The sequence below is a fragment of the Belonocnema kinseyi genome, chromosome 2 (genome assembly GCF_010883055.1).
Source record: "Belonocnema kinseyi isolate 2016_QV_RU_SX_M_011 chromosome 2, B_treatae_v1, whole genome shotgun sequence".
NCBI classification, from domain to species: Eukaryota; Metazoa; Arthropoda; class Insecta; order Hymenoptera; family Cynipidae; genus Belonocnema; species Belonocnema kinseyi.
The window spans coordinates 158,537,458-158,544,221 of record NC_046658.1 but is presented as its reverse complement, the minus strand read 5'-3'; the positions used below and the strand labels follow the sequence as shown (position 1 = coordinate 158,544,221).

Here is a 6,764-nt window from a genome sequence, read left to right as displayed (position 1 = left end):
CCCTAACTAGCAAAACATTTCTAAAAACTATAAATTACGTACAATAAGAAGAGGGGGGGCAAATATTTGGTTACAGTTTGTTACAGAGAAAGGGGAGCTCTTAGAGAGGTCCTATAATCCGATATTAATTTAAGTATGGCCCCTAACTAGTAAAACATTTCTGAAAACTAAAAATTACGTACAGTAAGAGAGGGGAGAGGGGGTATAAATATTTGTTCACAGTTTGTTACAGGATGAGGGGGGCTTTTATGGAGGGTCTAGAATTCACTACGTCATTTAAGAACGGCCCCTAAATAGCAAAACATTTCTAAAAACTAAAAATTACGTACAGCAAGAGAGGAGGGAGGTGGTAGAAATATTTGTTTACAGTTTGTTACAGGGAGAGGGGGGCTTTTAGGGAGGGTCTAGAATCTGGTACGTAATTTAAGTACGGCCCCTAAATAGCAAAATAATTCTGAAAACTAAAAATTACGTGCAGTAAGAGAGGGGCGAGGGGAGTAGAATTATTTTGTGAAGGTTTGTTCCCGGGGGGAGAAGGGGCCTTAAGGAGGGCAAAGAATCCATCGCGTAATTTGAGTGCTGCCCCTATAACGTAGTTCATGGATGGCCTCTAGAGTCTAGGTTACTCATAATTTCTTCATTAATGGCTGAGCGGTTACATTTGAGTTTGCTACAAATGGATTATCTGGTTGCGGGGACATTTATACGTATTTTATCGGGCCTGAATCGGGTTCGTCCTCGGTGGCAGGCCCCTTATACAGGGCCCTGTCTTGCCGAGTCGTTGGATGAAACGAAGCGCGGCGGAAACTAGTTTTCCACTTCGATGAAGAGAGGCAAAAACAATGGATAAGAGATCCAACTGACGAAGAAGGTAGAAAAAGGCTACCAAGGGAGAAAGAACGATTTCTACGTCAAGGCATAAAGAAATAAGAATAATAGGGTCTAACGAAAGACAAACATGTCTCTATTAGAAAAAGGAAGAAATGATAAAAACTTGTTATGAGGTATTCATCGTAAAACGGGGCAAAACGGGACGTGTTTTTACATTTTTCTTAATGAATTACACAATAGAATTTTAATTGGATATTAATTTTTTTTAAATATGTAAATCCTGACCCTTTTTTTGCACATTTTGAAAATTAAACATTGAATTTATCCAAAATTTATTTCTATACAACCCGCGGAGTAGGGCTGAGGTGTCCACTTTTAATAAAGGGGAAAACTCGCTATTTTATCATTATTAATGGCATTGTTTTAAACCAATTTTATAAACTACTGACATAAAACAAAATATTTCAACAGATTTTATAAAAGAAGTTGTTCTCAATACAGGAGGAATAGGGCAATTTTATTACGAAAATACTGGAACAAAAAAAAAGATGAATTGTGTGCCAAAAGAGACGAGATTTCAACAACAAATTTTAAACAAAACAATACGAATTTTTACGACAGTAGTTGCATTTTCGAACCAAATTAGTAAAACAATATAATGGAATTTTTAAGCCCCGAAAAAGAATTTTTAATAAAAAAAAACATAGTTGAATTTTCAACAAAACAATTAAATTTTTGACAGTAGAATGGAATTTGTAAGCACACTGTTAGCTTTTCAAAATGGAAAGATAAAATTTCAACAAGACAGTTAAATTTTGAACAAAAGCAAAATTAATTACTTCAACCAAATTTTTGAATTTCTAACCACATTGTTAAATTTGGAACATATACGAAGATCAATTTTCAACAACAACAAAATAATTTTCAACCTAGAATTGTTCTATTCAAAATGATGAATTTTTAATTAATTTTCGATTAAAAAATATGACTGCCACAAAATAGTTGAATTTTCAAGAAAGAGAGACAAATATTTTAAAATACTTTGTAACATATTATTTCAATTTTCAACAAAATAATTACATTTTTAAGAATATAATTTAATGTTTACCATATTTTTGAATTTTAAACATACAAAGATGAATTTGAAAAAAAATCAACTTTCAACTGGGAATTTTTCAACAGGAAGGAAATGAATTTCAAACCCAGAAAGTAAATTTTCAACCGACATTCTTCTATAAAAAAAGATAAATTTTCAAACAATTTTCGAACATAATAGATGATTTTTGCAACAAAATAGTTGAATTTTAAAGCTATGTAGGCAAATTTTTTTAAAAACTTTGTAAAAAACTAGTTGAATTTTCAACAAAATAATTAATTTTGTAAAAAAACATTTGAATTTGTACCACATTGCTGAATTTAGAACATATAATGATAAATTTTCAACAACAAAAATTAATTTTTAACAAAGAATTTTCAACCCAAAAAATGAATTTGTAAGAGAGCATTTTTATATAAAAAAGATGAACTTTTAATTAATTTTTTAACAAAAAAGGTGACCTTGCAAGAAAATTGTTGAACTTCCAACAAAAACTAAATTAATTATCAAACAAGCAGTTGCATTTTAAAATAAATAGTTGAAATTTCAAACAGAATGGATGAATTTTCATTAAAGTGGTTTAGTTCTTAATAAAACAATTAAAATTTCAACCAAACAGCTGAATTTTTCCAAAAATGTGACTTTTAAACAAACAGTTTAATCTAAACAAAAAATGTAATATATAACAAAATAGTTGAATTTTCTACGAATTTAATGGAACTTTAAAAAAATAGTTCAATTTGTAAGCTAAATAGTTTAATTTTAAATTAAAAACTGTCAGTTTTCAACCAAACAAGAATATTTGAATTTCCAATGAAATAATTATTTTTCAACCTAAAAGAAAAAATGTACTTAAAACAGTTCAATTTTAAACCAAAAAGTGAGCTTTAACTAAAAAAATTAATTTTTAACAAACTAGATTAACTCTTAACTTAGCAATCAATTTTAGATTCATTTTTTGTCAAAGAATACGAATTTATAACAAAATACACAAATCTTCAACCAAATTGTTGACCCTTCAACTAAAATCGATCATTTTTCGAAAAATAATGGAAATAATAAAATAATCTTTGATTGAAACATTTTATATCCAACAAAAAAAACGCTATAATTTTCAAGAAAATATTTTAATGTTGAACAACAAAGAACTAACAATTTCCTGTTCAAAATTCATAATTTGGGTATAAAAATTTATTTTTTAGTTTGAAAATTAAAATATTTTTTATAAACTTTCACTATATTGTCATAAATTAACTTATTTGTTGACAAATAATATTCAGGGTTTATAATTCAACTTTATTGTGGAAAATGTGTCTCCTTGGATTTGAAATTCAATTATTTGGTTAAAAATCAAACTTTTCTTTAAAAAATTTGTCTATTTTGCTCGAAAACTCAAACATTTGGTTGAAAATGTAACTGCCGGGTTGAATACTTTTTTTTGCAAATTTAACTGTCAAGAAAAAAAAAACTTTTTGTGGAAAATTTATTTATTTTTTAATTAAGAACTCAAAAATGTTGTTCAAAATTCAACTTTGAAGAAAACTTAACTGTTTTGCTGAAAATTTAACTAATTTTTTGAAAATTCAACATTTTTAATAAAAATATTTCACTATTTTGTTCCTGAGTTAAGTTTCAGAATTAAAAAAGTCTTTATCTAAAAAAGGGAATCATTTCCAAGTAAATCATCCAAGAATTTTCAGTTATAAAATTTCACAGGTCTTTAAAATTGGTTTTTATAAGCGACTTAAAATTTAATTTACAATTTGGCGAACAATAAAAACCAATTATTCAGTGAAAGGACTAGAGAAAGAAGACTTTTTCAGTCAATGATAATAATTTCAAAAAATATTATAAAGGGGAGAAAAAACTTATTAGTACACTAATATCGCTATTTTAAAAAATGAGAATTCGAGCAAATCTTTTTATCACGGGTATTCGATTTTTTAAGAATTTATTATGAAAAAGGCCCCATTTTCGGAAAATTTCTAAATATCTATTACTGCTTTCTCATTTCACAGGAAAAATAAAAAATCTTTTGGATTTTTATTCAGAAGAATAAAAATAAAATGGTTAAATATGAAAATTTCAAACAAAACGACGAATAAGTCACCAAGAAGATTAAGTTTCTACTGAAACGACGAATTTTCATCAAAATACAGGAATTTTCTACCAAACATTGAACATTTAAATTTTCAGCTAAAAAATCAATATTCATCCCAACAAGACATAATGGTCAACAAATTAGTTCAATTTCAAACAAGGAAAGGAAGTTTTTTTAACAAAAACAATTAATCATAAAGCAAAGAAAATAATTGTTTGACAAACTAGTTTCACTTTTAACTAAATTGTTGAATTTTCCATAAAAAAGGTAAATTCTTGACGGAAAATGTAATAGTTGATAGTTCAACCAAAAAATATATTTATTTTGAATCAAAAACAGTCGAAAGTATTTGATTCACTTGTACAATTGCATTTAAAGATGCTTAGAGGACGCTTTAGAGAAAAGCCGCAATTTTTATTCTATATTTTATTCTTTTCTCTCATTTTAGAGGAAAATTGAACAATCTTTTGGATTTTTATTCTGAAAAAGAAAAATTAAATGGTTAAATATGAAATTATGAGTGGCTCGGTTTGCCCAGGGTGTCCCAGTTAGCCCCGGCGGACGGTAGTTGACTAAAATATAATGATAAGATCTTTAGAAAAATTCTCTTAATATTCTAGATTTTAGTCATATATAATTTCTGGCCTTGATTTAGAGAGGACGAGCTATGAAATCGAGAGTTAATCGAGGATATTCGAAGAAGAGAAAAAAAAGGACCAAATCAAACAAGCCGTGGGAGACCAAACCTTTTCTGATATAATAGCCACTTCGTAAATCTGTCGGCTTTGTGTTGAAAAATTTATCCTTCGAAAAATTAGCCTTTGCAAAATTAAAGGCATGTTTAAATCAAAAGGCTTGTTGCAAAAATAATAAGGAAAAAATTTTTCACTCTTGTCCCTAGTCCCCTCTTTCCCCTTTTTTTAAAAGGAATTCCACTTCTTTCCCCTATTTTTAAAAAACTTGGTTGAAAATTGAACTACTTGGTTAAATTCATTTTATTTAATTGAAGTTTGAACTATTTTGTTGGGATTTGGTTTTTTTTTGTTTTGAAAATTTAATTTGTTTATTGAAAATTGAAATAAGTATTCCATTTTAGCTGACAATTGATCGCCTTTCGTTAAAAAGTTAAATATTATATTTTTCATTGTGAATTTTTTTTTCTTGGCTGAAAAATCATCTTTTTGGTTGGAACTTGAATTACTTTCTTAAAAATTAAATTTTGATGCCCCCCATCCCCCTTGTGGAGCCCCAAAAATGCTTAAAAAAACTGAAATTGTCATTTTTACCCAAAATTGACACATAAATGCTCTGTTTTTCACTTTTTGCCATAGATTATTTCTTTTGTAAAGTGGAATGGTTTAAAGTATTTTTCAACTAATTAAACATTGTTTAAACAATTTATTTTTGTTTAAATAATTTTTGTTTGCACTCACTCATTGAAAGGTAGATTTTTTATCTTTGATTGGACAATTGGTCATTTTCAGAAATAATGATCTTTGTTTCAAGCATTTATTATTTGTTTAAACAATTTATTATTATTTAATTGTAACTTTTTCTTAAAAGGAGGTATGAAATTCAATTTTTTAAAAAAATTTAGATACTAGTGCCTTATTAAGTAACAAAGTCTTATTTGTTTAAATAAATTGTGTTTGTTTAAACAATTTTTTTCGAAAATAAATGTTTGAAATTTCTGTTTTCCTGCAATTATTGTTGTAATTTGTCATTGTAAAGAGCATGATTTTTTGTCTAAACCATTATCGTATTGTGTAATAAGTTTATTAAATATTGATGTAACATTTTATTGGAAATTTTGATTCAAAAATCGGAATTTTTTTTCAATTCAATCAGGTATATCGCTTATTGTTAAATACTTGAACGTCAAGCAAATGCTTTAAGTAACTAATGTTTGTTCATAAAATGTTTTAGATTGTTCATAAAAAGTAGACTTTTTCAGTAAGACTTAATTCTATAAAAATTACATTGAATTTTGTCATTTTGAAATTATTTTTATAATTTTTTCCTTTAAATCACCCTCGTAGACACACTCATTTGACCTCTGAAAGCTCAAAGTAGGTTTTTTGTTTTGTTTATGTTGATCTTGCAGATTAGCTGTTAGTATTCTCAAAGGAATAAAAAATCTTTGTATTTTTTGAACGTCACTGGAAATTAAAACAAAAAATTTTGCTCTCAACCATGAAAAATTAACACAATAATTGCAAAAAAAAACCAGAAATTTCCAAAATTTATTTTCGAAAAAAATTGTTTAAACAAAAAAAATTCATTTAAACAAATGAGAATTAATCACAAAATAAGGTACTAGTATCTAAATGACGTGGCTATTTAATAAAATGCAGAAAAGCTAACTAATTTTTTTTTTAAACTAGAGTTTTATACCTATTTTTAAGATAAAGTTACAATTAAATAATAATTAATTGTTTAAACAAATGCTAAATTCTTGAAACAAAGATCATTATTCCCAAAAATGCTCAATTGTCCAATCTAACATGAAAAATCTACCTTTCAATGAGTGAGTGCAAAAAAATCTACTTAAACAAAAATAAATTGTTTAAACAATTGTTAATTAGTTGACAAATACCCAAAAACATTTCACTTGACACAAAAAATAATTTATGGCAAAAAAGGAAAAAGCAGAGCATTTATGTGTCAATTTTGGGCAAAAATGTCAATTTTCATTTTTTTGGGGCATTTTTGGGGCTCCACAAGTGGGGGGGGGGG

The 6,764-nt window shown here is 27.2% G+C and overlaps 1 protein-coding gene across 1 annotated transcript in view; it reads left to right on the top strand.

Annotated features, from left to right (window-relative positions):
* Nucleotides 1–6,764, top strand: part of LOC117167851 — a 435,057-nt gene that overhangs the window by 178,051 nt on the left and 250,242 nt on the right. The window lies entirely within an intron of this gene.